Source organism: Parasteatoda tepidariorum, chromosome 5 (genome assembly GCF_043381705.1).
Source record: "Parasteatoda tepidariorum isolate YZ-2023 chromosome 5, CAS_Ptep_4.0, whole genome shotgun sequence".
In the NCBI taxonomy this organism is placed as follows: Eukaryota; Metazoa; Arthropoda; class Arachnida; order Araneae; family Theridiidae; genus Parasteatoda; species Parasteatoda tepidariorum.
The window spans coordinates 30,700,949-30,716,038 of NC_092208.1; the positions used below are offsets into that span (position 1 = coordinate 30,700,949).

General features: G+C 27.1%; 1 protein-coding gene and 1 long non-coding RNA gene across 2 annotated transcripts in view; one reads left to right on the top strand and one right to left on the bottom strand.

Moving 5' to 3' along the window:
* LOC122270953 (uncharacterized) overlaps positions 1 to 15,090 on the bottom strand; it is a 34,838-nt gene that overhangs the window by 10,841 nt on the left and 8,907 nt on the right. Inside the window, exon 2 of the long non-coding RNA XR_006226068.2 lies at positions 7,253 to 7,284. This is a non-coding gene — a long non-coding RNA (uncharacterized lncRNA). The remainder of the gene's footprint in view (positions 1 to 7,252; positions 7,285 to 15,090) is intronic.
* The window catches only part of LOC107449348 (glucose dehydrogenase [FAD, quinone]), a 121,381-nt gene that overhangs the window by 4,943 nt on the left and 101,348 nt on the right, over positions 1 to 15,090 (top strand). The window lies entirely within an intron of this gene.

Sequence of the window (15,090 nt, forward strand, 5' to 3'; positions counted from 1 at the left end):
CCCTAGAACTTTGCCGCAACATTTATATTACCCCTACTATAAATAACGCTTTTAAACTTGTACATTTCGACAAAAAATCGACTGTAAAAATGTCATTTAAAAAAAAGCTATAGCTGAGAGAGAGAAACCGACTTTAAATTTGAAATCAGTGACATGAAATCTAAGATCCGTTACGAAAATCTTATGCAATGGAGAAAAAAAAATTGCTTCCTAATGTTATTTTTGTTATTATTAATATTATTTACCAGTTTTATTAAAGATTTTACTCTAGCTTTTTGTTAGTTTATTACAAAATTACATTTTCTTTAACCCATTCTATTTACTATATGTTTCCAACTCTGAAGAAAAACTGGAAACATAATTCATTTTCTTTAGTACGTAAATAAAAATGCGTCAAATATTTTTAAAATATGAATTTTTTCAAATAATTTTGATGCAAGTATCAATCAATTATGTAAAAAAAAGTGTTACAACATATTTTGAAAAACATTATTAATATGTTGATATCTATTAGGGGACCGGGGAGTAATGTAGTTTCAGTGAATTTGGTATTTTTTACCAAGATTTTATTTTTAATCAATAATGTATTCACCTTCGCTAAAAACAACCTTTCACTGACGGATCGAAAATGAATCGAAATGGATAAAAAAAATGAATTGGTTTTTAAGAGTAACGAATATTTAATGCGACGAAACGACATTACTTTCCGGTCTTCCTAATATAATAATATAACAAATTAATATCCATAGTAAAGTTATGTCCGTATTCTTATAAAGAGATATAAAGGATACGTCATGTTATGCGTATGAGTTTGATGCTGAACAGCGTGTGTAATTTTTTTTTAAAAAAAAACTTTCTTCACGTTTGACATGAATTATTGTATTTTTTATACCCTTTACTTTTATTAATAAAAAAACCTTAACAAACTTCTTTTCTTAAAACTCCAAACTAAGTATCTTTTTCATCAAGCATACTTAAAAAGAAAAGAAAGTGGTATAGATTTTTTTTTTTAAGAAAGGGAATTGAATAACAATTCTATAAAACAGAAAAAAACAGCGGAACATGAAAAGGAGTACCAAAGAAAAAGAATTTGACCAGCTTCAGTAACTGCGCAAAAAAAATTATTGTTAATAAAAAAAAGTATTTTTAAAACACAAAGAGTAAACGAACATGCTTCGTTAATTAAAGCTTGTAAAGAAAATTTTTTTTTAAAAATGTAAGCAATCAATGTACTTTGTAGCAGAATTGTACTCTGTTGCGTAACACTCGTAATAGGATATTACTATTACACGGTCTTTACGTCGCAATGGAAGTAGCAATATTGTTCTAGCTAAAGTAGCGTAAAAAAAGTTTTTTTTTTTTCGAATGCAAAAATTTTATTATTCGCTATGAGAACTTCCAAAAATAGTTTGTTTATAGTATTAATGAGTTCAGCTGGTTTCAGTTAAAGTTAGAGTTAACATCTAAAGCAGCTTCTTTTAAAGTAAATATTATCGATAAAAGTTTTTAAATAACTCTCGTTAATATGCGAGCAGTACTTTGCGCAAAAAAAATAAACAGACCACCCAGAATAGTTTTAGATGTAATGATCGGATCTTCACGTTCTAGGGCTCGATCTTAATTGTTCGAGGAGTAAACCTCAAACATGCTTGTTAATTAGAGCAGATGATATAACAACAAGTTACGAAACAAAACGCAAAAGCGCACTTTCTCTGAATAAACATGCCTTTTTTTTCAATGGATTCTGACTTCGATTCTCTAAATGTAGAGGGTGTGAAAGAATGATCCTAAGTTTGGACCCACCCCCTAATGTTAATTTTATTTCTTCCGTGTTTCGCCATAACTCAAGAGCTTTTTAAGCGAATCGAAAAACTTTTGCACAGAATTATAACTCCTATTTATCCAGAGACAATTTATGGTAAAATATAATTTCAGAATAAGTATTTTTTATTTTTTATTATTTTATTTATTAATAATCTGAAAACAATCGAATTGTGAGGTGTACGATTTTTTGCATTAATTTATAGAATACAATTTTAAATGACAAAATACGAAATATGTACGAAATAGGTCGGATAGTTATTAAAAAGAAGCTAATTTTAAAAATAAGACGTTCTTAAATTTCGGAAAGTTCGACTCCTTATATTCTTGAGATCAAAAATCCAAATGGGTCGAGAAAAATGTGTGTTTATTCAGAGAACGTACTCTTTTGTGTCTGATTTCGCAACTTAAAATATCGTCTGCACTAGCTAATTTGCAAAATTGAGACCACCCCAGCAAACCTTGAATTATTATTAATTTCAGTTAAAACATTATAATATTTTGTGGAGTGGAATCAATTAATTATAATTTACGCTCATTAGAAATACAATTTTTGAAACAACATTTAAAACACTTACTTGTTTTAAATACAATTTTGTCCACATATTAATCTCAAAGAAATTAGTAATTTTAATATTTTAGTAATTATAAATTATGCGGAATTAAATAATTATACCTTATGCTTATTAAAAATACAATTTTAGAAACAGTATTTAAAAACCTTTCATGTTTTAAGCACAATTTTGTCCAAATAATATAAATCTCAAAGATATTGATAATTTTAATAATTATAAATTATGTGTATAAGCAATGGGGAATTAAATAATTATACCTTATGCGTATTAAAAATACAATTTTTTTAAACAGTATTTAAAAACCTTACATGTTTTAAACACAATTTCGTCCAAATATTATAAATCTCAATGAAATAATACAGGGAGATTTTTATTGAATGTAATACAAAATTCAAAGTATCACTATCTGACAGAAAGTTGCTTTGTCTATTAAACTTTTATTTTATTTATAGCTTACAAATACACGTTACAAAGAGTCACTATCTAACCGACATTTGTTTTATCTATTAAACTTTTACTTTATAACTTATAAATGTACGTTACAAGGAGTCACTGTCTAACCCATAGTTGATTTGTCTAATAAACTTTTACGTTATTTATAATTTACTAATATAAGTTACAAAGAGTCACTATGTAACCGAAAATTGCCTTCTTTACTTAATTCGTGACTTTCAAAATTATGTTAGAACGTGTTACTAATTAAACGAAAATTGTCTTTACTATTGAAATTTTACTTTATTTATAACTTACAAATATACGTTACAAAAAGTCACTATCTAACCAAAAGTTGCTTTGTCCATTGAACTTCTTCTTTATTAATAATTTACAAATATACATTACACCAAATCATTATTTAATAAAAAGTGTTGCTATGTCTATCAAAATTTTACCTTATTAATAATTTTCAAATACACTTTACAAAGTATCACTATCTGACAGAAAGTTGCTTTGTCTATTAAACTTTTATTTTATTTATAGCTTACAAATACACGTTACAAAGAGTCACAATCTAACCGACATTTGTTTTATCTATTAAACTTTTACTTTATAACTTATAAATATACGTTACAAGGAGTCACTGTCTAACCCATAGTTGCTTTGTCTAATAAACTTTTACGTTATTTATAATTTACTAATATATGCTACAAAGACTCACTATCTAACCGAAAATTGCCTTCTTTACTTTATTCTTAACTTTCAAAATTATGTTAGAACGAGTTATTAATTAAACGAAAATTGTCTTGACTATTGAAATTTACTCTATTTATAACTTACAAATATACGTTACAAAAAGTCACTATCTAACCGAAAGTTGCTTTGTCCATTGAACTTCTTCTTTATTAGTAATATACAAATATACATTACACCAAATCATTATCTGACAAAAAGTGTTGCTATGTCTATCAAAATTTAACTTTATTAATAATTGTCAAATACACATTACAAAGTATCACTATCTGACAGAAAGTTGCTTTTCCAATTAAATTTTTATTTTATTTATAACTTATAAATATACGTTAAAAAAAATCACTAATTCACTGTAGGCTTCCTTGTCTATTAAACTTATACATTTTTTATTATTTGCGAATATACGTGACAAAAAGTCACTTTCTAACCGACAGCTACTTTGTCTATTAAACTTATACTTTATTTATGATTTACAAATATAAATACATAATTTACAAACATATTAGCTTGTACTTTACTTTTTAATTTTAATTTATTTATTTATAATTTTAATTTATTTACTTACAATTTTAATTTATTTATTTGTAATTTTAATACATTTATTTGTAATTTTAATTTATTTATTTATAATTTTAATTTATTTACTTATAATTTACAAACATACCTTACAAAGAGTCACTACCTCAACAAAAGTTGCTTTGTCTATTGAACTTTTGCTTAATAACTTACAAATGTATGTTACAAAGAGTTACAATCCCACGAAAGGTTGCTTTGCCAATTAAACTTTTACTTTGTTTATAACTTACAAATATGCGAAACGAAGAGAATTATCTAACCGAAAATTGCTTTGCTTGTATTATTTATAACTAAGAGTTACCACTAACAGTTAGCATTTAAAAGAAAGTTGCTTTTTCTACTAAATTTTTACTTCATTTATGATTTACAAAATTGCTTTGCTTACGTTTTAATGACTTTAAAAAAAAGTTAGAAAGAATCCCTATCTTAACAAAAGTTGCCTTCTCTATTAAACTTTTACTTTATTTATAACTTACAAATATACGTTACAAAGAGCCACTATCTAACCGAAAGTTGCATTGTCTATTTATATTTATTTATTTTTGTACCGGTTGACAAACATCTCCTTTTTCATTTAGAGTCGATGGAGCGGGTATTCACCTATCTCCTTTTTTTACACACAGTTTATTTTATTCATTTATGTGTTCACAACCTTGAACGAAAAGTAATGATATCAAATTAACTATCTTGTTTCGCAATTTGCACCATAGAATCTCTAAAATGTAATTTATGGTTTTGCTTTTTCGGCATTTAGGTTAGGAGAGAAAGGGGTTAAGTTCTATCTCAAGTAACCCAATCTTGCAGATATGTTACACCATGGACCAGGAAGATTGAAAATGATATAACACGTGGTGAGAACAATAATAGAAGGTTAGGGGTCGACAAAGATCATGGCATTCACGTTTGACACACACCCTAACCCTTTTTTTAGCATACCATAAGTAGAAGTTTATAACTTAATAATGCTACGTTTCAGCTTTATGAGCACGCATTTTTAAAAATAAAAATGATTTATATTTATGTTTTATGCAGTAAATACAGCTTCGTAAACATGTGAAAAGTATTTTTTAAACTGTCCGTGAAAACATTCTTGATACTATGTAAGAAATGAAACATAAACATCGTTATAAGCAGGAATGTATAAAATAAAACTAACTTCTTCTAAGTTTATTTTGTTCTTTGTTTATCACTTTTTATTCTTTATATATGTCAAAAATATCATTAAAAAAAACTACTATTATTTCTTTAATTTCTGTTTTTCTTTTTATATTATCTTTGGGACTTTATTCATTACATATTGATCTCGTTTCTACTTTCATAAATAAATGAATATTGTTTTACTTTTAATTGAATTTTTCATTTTTTATGAATTATAAATCATAAAAAAATCCTAGATATAAAAAAATTGTATTTTACCTTTAGCAATCTCTAATCAAACTGTTAAGAACTTCACTGTTAAAAAATTCTTATTAAAGATGATTAAATAGCAATTTGTTTAATTGTTATTTTATCATATTCAACCAAAGCAGTCAAACAATAAAAACTGACATTCAAACTGTTAAGTATGAGAAAAAACGTTTATTGATTGTTTTTAAACCAGAATTCTATTCGCACCAACAAGGTCCATCTTATGAAGCCTGGCCCACAGAGCTACAATGTCCGTTGAAGTTTTATTTTTATTTTTTAGAAACTATGCTAGTCGTAAATAGTTACATTTTTTTCTGTAGTATAGTTAATCTAAATGCATAACTTTTTAAAATACCATGCAAGTTCTGGATTCGGTTTTGTATTCATGGTTTTTTTACTGTACCATTTGCAAACGCTTTCAAAACGGTTCCACTATCCATGAACTTTATGGTTAATCAAATGGACAGACTGCTGCCTACTATTTTACTGTAATTTCATAATGAAAATTCTAACTGTGTAAATAAAAATAATATTAATATACGGTGCAAATTATTTGGGATAAAATAAAAATCATTCTTTTTCAAAACAATACTGCATTCGCTATTATTATGACTATATATATAATGAAAACGTTTAAAAAAGTTTTCGCGTTATTGATTTTTCGTGCTATTGATTAAATATATTGACTACGATGTTGACTAAGAATTTCCTCATTTTACAGCTAATAAACACACTATTATATATATACATACATATTAAACTTAATTGTCATATTGTGTACCCCCTAACAATCCTATAATTATTTCCTCTGGTAGTGTACACTAGTATTCGGAAATATAGTACGTGGTCCAATATAAATATTATTGGTCAATATTAAGGTACGATATCGGACCATGTGTTAAAACAGAATATTGACTTCAAATTTCCTCATTTTAACGCTATTCAACACACTATTATATTTATACACACATAGTAAACTATATGGCAACATTGTGTCCCTCCTAATAAGCCTATAATTACTTCCTCTAGTAGTGTACATTAGTGCTTAGAAATATAATGCGTGGTACAATATAAATATTATGGGTCAATATTAAGGTACGATATCGGGCTATGTGTTGAAACAGAATTCTTGATTTTCTTGATTTTATCAACGTTGAACTAAACTTTGATATCATTGTTGATCACATTTTTTTCTGTAGTATAGTTAATCTAAATGCATAACTTTTTAAAATACCATGCAAGTTCTGAATTCGATTTGAATCTTGTGAATTTCCATTTTAATCAAAAAATTTCTATTTGATTATCTAGTTTGAACCTTTTGACCAAATTTAAACTATGACAGGAGGTCAAGCCAGCTTTAAATAATCCGCCTAACGTCTGGAAATAAATAATTATTCATAGAATTCCTTATGTCTCTTAAATAGAAACTAATATGTGAGAGTCATTTGCACCCCCCCCCCCAAAAAAAAAATTCCAAAGCATTTGTTTCAAGCAGTGATTTACAGTTTATCGAACGTGCTTAAGTTTTAAAAAACCAATAATGTGCTTTAACGGAAATTAATACTTCAGTCCTATTTGCCGAAAAAAAAATCCGAAAATATACCAGTTTCAAATGGAATGGTGCTTTTGAATATATTTAGGTTTAACAACTAAACTAAAATTCTAACTACATAAGAGAAACTTACATATCAATTCAGTTTGACTGGGATTTTTCATTCTGAAAAGAAAATAAAGGAGTTTAGTAGAATTCATAAAGATTCAGTTTCTTAAAAATAGTTCCACGTGAGAAAGATTTACACATTACTACACAATGTGCATCATAACAATAAAAAAATTGAGCAAGTTACTTTTTTAAAAATAATTGCTATAAAATATTAAAATGCATTATAAAATTAAAATGCAATTGATACAAATCTATCCAAATCACTCTTAGCTTTTCGGAACGAAATTAAATTTTTTTTAAATATATGAAATTTTCTTCAAACATTTAGCTGAAAACTTCATAAAATCATTAAAATATAATAAAATCTAGTTAGTGATGTTTTAAATTAAAAGTCTTGAATATTTCCCTGAATATTGAGTTATGTAATGTAGAAAAACATTAAATCATAATAACGTTTTGATATGAATTCTAAAAATCTATTATGTGTGTTTTTTGAAGGTTGAAAGCTTTCGTTACTTAATTTTTTATCATATTTTACTATATTCAATTTGAAATTTTAGCTATGAAATAAAAAAACTATTGAAAATGTAAAGGCATTATAATGTGGCACATAAAACTCCTTTACATATATATTTCGTGTTTTTGAAGCTCTTTTAATGCATTTTTCGTAGCAAATATCAGCTTTGAAAATTCAATTTCAAACTTTAAATACTATAGCACCACTAGCATTCTATCGTGTCAAATAAGACAAAATAAAATGAGAAATAAGTTGAAAATACACTGAGAAAAAAAAGTATGGTACCAGAATATGTTATAATTACCAGAATATATGTTATAAGTACCAGGATATATTACAATTTACCGTATTTCTGACTCTACAGGAACACCAAAAAGCTTGGTAATTTTTACCGAAGCTCTTTGGTAATGATTTGCAGCAAAATATGGCTTGTGATATATGATAAAGATTGGTAGATGCATTTAAATTTAGTAATTTTTACGTGATACTTAAGAGCATGGCATAGAAACCATTTCCTCGGTAAAATTCACATTTCAGTTATACTAAGAAAGTTTAGTTTTGTGTTTTTTATTTTGAAAATTATAATTTCTGGCGAACCATTATCATATGAACGACCAACTTTATTCTTTAAATATCGTATATTTTTGTTTTATTAACCAAAAAGGTGTTTTTCTAACCAGAATTTTCCAAGAATTTTTCTCCATCTAGTTAGTTTTCTAAGTTTTTGTTTCATTCCTACAAATAGTTCCACTTCCATTGCTAATAATTGGAGCTATTCTTATTCCCGCTTTCTGATAGTAATTAAAATTGCCGGAAGTTTTTGTTCAAATTCTGAATGTTGAGTAATTGACAGCAAGAAACTTGTAGCCTTTAAACAAAACTGTAAACTTTTGATAGTTACATAACTTTAAGCCTAAAGCTAATGCTTTACAAGTACTCAACCCACCAATCTTGTTCTGGTTCACAGACTAAATTGTTTACTTTGACCCTATTTTTAGATATTTATCGCTTTTTCTTCTCTCAATGAGTCGAATTTTCAAAACGATCTCTAAGTATCTTCTAAAACACTGTTTGAAATTATGAATCACGCAAATACAAATATCTTGCAAATTGAACCATGTAAACCTTGATTACTCAATATTGTTGTTCAACTTGGATGAAAATTTGGCTTAATTTAGCACCATATTAAAATTTCAATAAATTTGTACTATATAAGGTTCAACTTAGATCAAATGTTTATGAGTTGAGTTTAGAGCGAAGTTAAAATACTATTTTTACATTCATATAACGGTTGATATTTGCTTTTGAAAATATTTTACTCGATTACTCGATATTGTGGTTCAGAATGAGCAGGAACATGGTTTAATTTAGCAACACAATAAGACTGCAGCTATTTGCGTGATATTATAGTTCAACTAAAACAGATATTTCTGAGAATGCACTGTTGTCAGTATTTTTAAGTTTTTCTAATGACTACTTCTTTTTTGAAATATTTTTCGTTGTTACTCGATATTGTGGTTCAGATTGAAGGAAACATGGTTCAATCACTATGTCACTACTACAGAAATATTTCATCGATATTAGGGTTAGAATTAGATAAGATATTTATAAGGCTGCTGTGAAGTTTAAATATTGTTTTTAAACTTCACAGCGTTCACACGTTTGTTACTGTTCAGTTTTGAAACATTTCATTTTGTTACTCAATACTGAATGTTACTTCCTTGAAAATATTTACTCGATTACTCGATATCGTAGTTCAGATTGAACTGTAACATGGTTTAATTATGATTATTACTGCAAATTTGCACGATATTATGGTTCAAATTATAGTTAATGCTCAATAAATTTCACTCTTATTGTACAAAAATAATAAGCTTGGAAATATTCGCACTCGTAATTCTCAAGTTTACACACAGTATGTATAATTATTATCTCTATTTTTCGATTAAAAAATAAAAAAGAATTTTCTATCATCATTACATATCAAAGCAACTATATGCAAAGTGTAGTAGTTTTAAAACTAAATAACATTTTGGTTCCGTACAAGATATTACTTGGTGAAATAATTAAATATGTTAAATTAGATATTTACATACAAGTATTATTAATTAGTTAAACTTTGGATTAATGTCAAGAAATTTTTCTTGTTAAATTACCATAGTGACATTTCTGGTAAAAAACAATATAATTTTGGTAATAGAATCAAAATATAAGGTATTTAAGCCATTCATTTGAAAAAATTTCCGTTCATATGGTAATAATTTACCATAAATTCTGGTTTTCAAAATTATTTTTTTTATTTATACACGTTTAGTAACAATACGAAACAGAAAAGTAAATTTAATCGAATAAATGGGTTTTTTTTGCTATGTCTTAAGGTATCATGATAAAATTACTACTAGAATTTACTACATTTACCAAAATTTTTAACGCGTTATAAAATCATATTTTATTGTTAATTTTACCAAAATCATTGCTTCGGTAAAAATTACCGTGCTTTTTGGTCTCTCGTTAGAGATGCGGAAAAAAAACCTATGCCAAAAATGCGGAAAATTTTAACAAATTCAGGCAGTTTTGACCATATTATTTTTTTCAGTGAAGAATCATGAAGTTTTTTCAGCAAATAATATAGAAACGCTTCTAGTGACATAACTAAAATGTTGAATACATACGCATATTTACTTTTGATGCAAATTGTAGTAGTTTTTAAAACGAATTACATTGTAGTGACCCAATTTAGTATTTTAAAATTGGTCTATACGTTTAAGTTATAAGTTATTAATTAAACTTTGGAAATTAGTTGGTAATTGAACTTTGATTTGGGTTAAAATATTCCTTTTAAACCAGAATAAATCTATCATAAAAAACCAACTTAATTCATTAGGAAACGAGTGATTAAACTTAAAAAGGATCTTTATTAATTTAAACTTTCATTACTCAATCGAAGACTATAATCTTGAGCTTTTAAAATGTATACCGTGAGATATTTTCACACATACACACCCAAAGTATAATAAAATATAAAAAGATTAAATTCCAATCGTTCACATATTAGCTGCTCTATTTGTTACGCATTCGAAAACTTTTTTCCTTACGATTAGTTTCTTCTTCATTTTTAGTACAAATGAGTTCTTTTGTAAATGGTTTTAGGTTAGAAAGCAACATATTATCAGTCATTAAATGTCTAAGAATGTTAAAAGCGAAACTAAACGCTGAAGTGCTTTTTGGAGAATGTCGTGTGAATTTAAACGCGTGCTCAAACGTTCTTACTTAGCACGTTATCTATGTTTCAAAGCAGCATCTGCAAAAAACACTTCTGTTGTGTTTGAAGAGTTGAAATCAAATCAGAAAATATAACAAATAACAAATAAGGTGCAAGTACTCAAAAAGTTCTATTTTTTATGCCAACAATAGTGTGCTATTTAAAACTTCAAAATATAAAAGATAGAGTCGTATTAAAATACTAAAAAGTATTTTAAAGTCAAAAGTCTAGTAAAAAAAGTCTGTAAAGCATTTTTTTCTTCAAGGAATTCTTATTGTTTCAATACATTAAAACGCCAATATATTACATAGGGGAACAAACTTTTTTTAAATGTTTTTCGTTCCATGAAATTTCGTAACAAATCTTGCATATTTTTTACGCCGCTGATTTCAAACAACTTATGATCTAATTATCAGTTTTTACGTTCTCGCACTCAATTTTAAAGGCTCAAGGAGGTGACATCAAATTTGCTAATTAATAACTGCGTAATATATTTTTAGTTATGAAATCAGACACAAAAACGCACTTTTTCTAAATAAACATATCTTTTTTCGACAGATTCAGATTTCTAACCCCCAAAATACAGCCACAATCTGAGAAATATGGTCCCACTAGTTTGGTCAGGAGAGCGATCCAAAGTTTAGAACCCTCAATGTTAATTTTACTAATTGCGTACCCCGGTATATCGCAAGAAATTTTAAAGCGAATTAAAAAATTTGCACTCAGTTATAAAATATCTTTATCCAAAGACAAATCCATGCAAAAAATAAATTTCGGTGCATATTTATTATTATTTTTTATTTTTTAAATAAAGGTCGAAAATTTTTTAATTATAAGGTATACACCTTATTTAATCATTTTAAAGACTGTATTTTGCATTGCAAAATACAGAATTTGGGCAAAAACGATCCAGTAGTTCCTGAGAATTCTAATTTTAAGTATCTGATGGTCCGTTTCTTTGGCTCACTTTACAAGTTTAAAAGCCTTTTATATAGCAGAGGGTTACAGAAATTTTAGGATAAACATGTTGGGGAGTTAGGGTATGTCATCAGAATTAAAACTACTTGAGAACCCATGCCCGGAAATGTCATCATACGCCGTAAGGGGAGCTTTCCTGTTATGAACTGTATCTTCGTGTGGCTCTGAACAGGTTATATTAGTGAATGAACGCCCTTGGTCGCGTAAGACGACTTTTTCAGGCATGGATATTAATGCAATTTCAATCCTGATGACGTGTCCTTACCCATTCTAGTCATTCCTGTTCTATATTTTCTCTTCTTAATCGTGGCTCGTTTAAAAGAATTTATAGATATAAAATACTGACTTTAAATTTCATAAAGTTTTACCAAAGTTTACTGTTATCTAGCATTTAATAATAACGGATTAAATGGTCTAATTAATATATTACATAACTAATGGCGTAACTGACTTGATAATGACTAATGATGGACAGGTGACAACCATGGATGACGTAAATACCTATGGGTTACATTACACAACTTCTAGCTGGTTGTTATTTTCATTGCTTGTTTTAGGGTAGGGGAGAGTGGGGTCAATTGTAACATTTTTTACTTAACTATTTTTAACTAACAAAAAATCCCATATATTATTAGTATTAATTGACAGACGAGTAAAGTAGACTATCCTCTACTAGAAAAAAAAATAAATACCTGATTTTAAATGTTATTATATTAGTTATTAACAATTTTTGACAGTCGTGCACTTGTTACAATTGTCCCCACTTACGGGGTCAATTGTAACAGTTCATAAATTCAACTAAAACATAGTTAATTATACATATTATCATAGTTGTGATATATTTTTTTATTGATCAAAATAGTAGTGATATTTTAGGAGTAAAAATAATAATGAGCAGAGACCTAAAGGGTTAAACTTTTAACTTTAAGGGGTTAAAAATTTTAATTTATGCTGTGAAAGGTGACAAATAAAATAATGCACATGCAACATAATATAAATGATATAGGAAACTATTGGTGGTTCTTAAAGAGTTAAGTAATGGTTTGTAAACATAAGATTATTTATTTTCAGCTGTTACAATCGTCCCTTTACTTATTGTTACAATTGTCCCCAAGACGCCATTTCAGCTTCATTTGTTAAAAACAATGCTAGTTAATTAGCAAAACTAATCTTTTTTTTTTTGAAATGTTAATTAAGGTGTCCACTTACATATTCGGTTAATAATTTTTATTTGTTTAAACAAAATTACTTTGTTACAATATAATATTCTAATACCAAAAAAAGTACTTGCGTGGCGTGAAAATATCTTTTGTGATGTAACTCTTTCAAAAGTACATAAAAATGGTTGCCATCAGGGGTGTACATGTAGATTTATTAAATACACCTTGTGCTCCAATCTAGAACCCGATACTCGAAATTTTTGCTCTGTTACAATCGTACCCTGTTACAATTGACCCCACTCCCCCCTACTTATTGGTGTATGACTTTTACTAGTCTGGGACAAGAAAATCATCATTTAATATCACGAATTATTTGATATTTTCCATCCGTATAACGACTGTTCTTTTTTATATTTACAAAGCTGACGCAATTGCGTTTCATGGTTGAAAAATGATTGACGCAACTTCATGTTTTCAATTTTTTTTTAACAATTAAGTTTCTTTAAAACTTTATGTTTTCATCAACTGTTTTTTTACGATGATAAATGTCTGATCACGTATTGACTTTAAGAGCAGATCTATTTGTTATAGTTTCATTGAACTGTGAAAAATTGGGTGAAATAAACAGAGAAGAAAATATCTATCGGGACAATTTGAAGAAAACATAAGTACAATTTTTTTTAAGCAAAAATATTAAGTTGACGTTAGTTCCCAAGAAAATTGTAATTGTTGATGGCAACTTTCAATTTGTTTTTGTTTTAAACGAAACTATTCTACTCAAGTTTTTTTTAAACGAAATTTTCTTCGGATTGAATAGTTTAAAATAGAATGATTCCGGCAGTTTAGTTGACAAGATTAATTTGCTTTTTACTTTATTTTCCTTTCTGTACTTCCTCTTCAAAAGAAATGTTTTAGAAGTTTGTCAAAAGTTTTGATTTTTTAATGAAGTTTGTTTCGAAAAAGATCTTTTCAAAGCAGAATTTAAGCGCTATTCTTTCTTCAAATATATATAAATATGATTAAAGAGATAGGTACGAAATTTTTCTTTCTTGCAATTGTTAAGAAATCAATATTTTTTAAACAGTTATCAAGTAGATATTAGTTCACAAGATTGTCAAATATTCAGAATAACTTGATAAAACTTTCGACTCGGTTCTATTTTATTTTTTTATTAGAAATTTTTTTCTCAATCCCCACCTGCGCTGACATTCGTCAATTCAGGCGTATTAGGGCAGATTTGTTGGCCACTCTTTAATGGGCACCATATTATGTGGGCCAAAGTAAAAACCTAATTAAACACCATATCAGTTATTTTAAAAATGTATTTTTAGGACATTTAATGGAGACAATCTGTTTAGTTCAGAAAATTACCATTTCAATTCTACTTGTTAAAAATTTGTAAGCAAAATATTTATTTTTTCGTAAATTTATTCTTGATGGTAAAAATAGGAAATTATTTCACTGCAGCAAATTACATTTATAGGTAGTTTGTTGTTGTTTCATTTATATGGGCAACCATATATATGTTACATACATGCATATATCTTGAAACAATATGTTTCAACGTTCATTAATTGGTAAATGGGTATTATTATCTTATATTTTATCAAAACTGTTTTTGATTAAAAAAATTTATTCAATTTTTTACTGTCTTAACTGATTTTCAAATTTTGTATAACGAATGACCTTAAAACATCGATCGTTTGCTAAAACTACTTAATTGTACTATTTTATATAATTCATAAAAAGTTTATAAATAGTTTTTGTAATAAATAATTTCCTTATTTATTTAATAAAAAACAACCATTAATTGAATGCAATATTTTTTATTTCTCAAATGCATTTTTCAAGGTTTCAAAAGAGAATATCCTATGTGTGTAAATATTGAATAATTTACTGTAGAAAATAAAAATTTTTATGCTACTCAAATATTTAATTAAAAA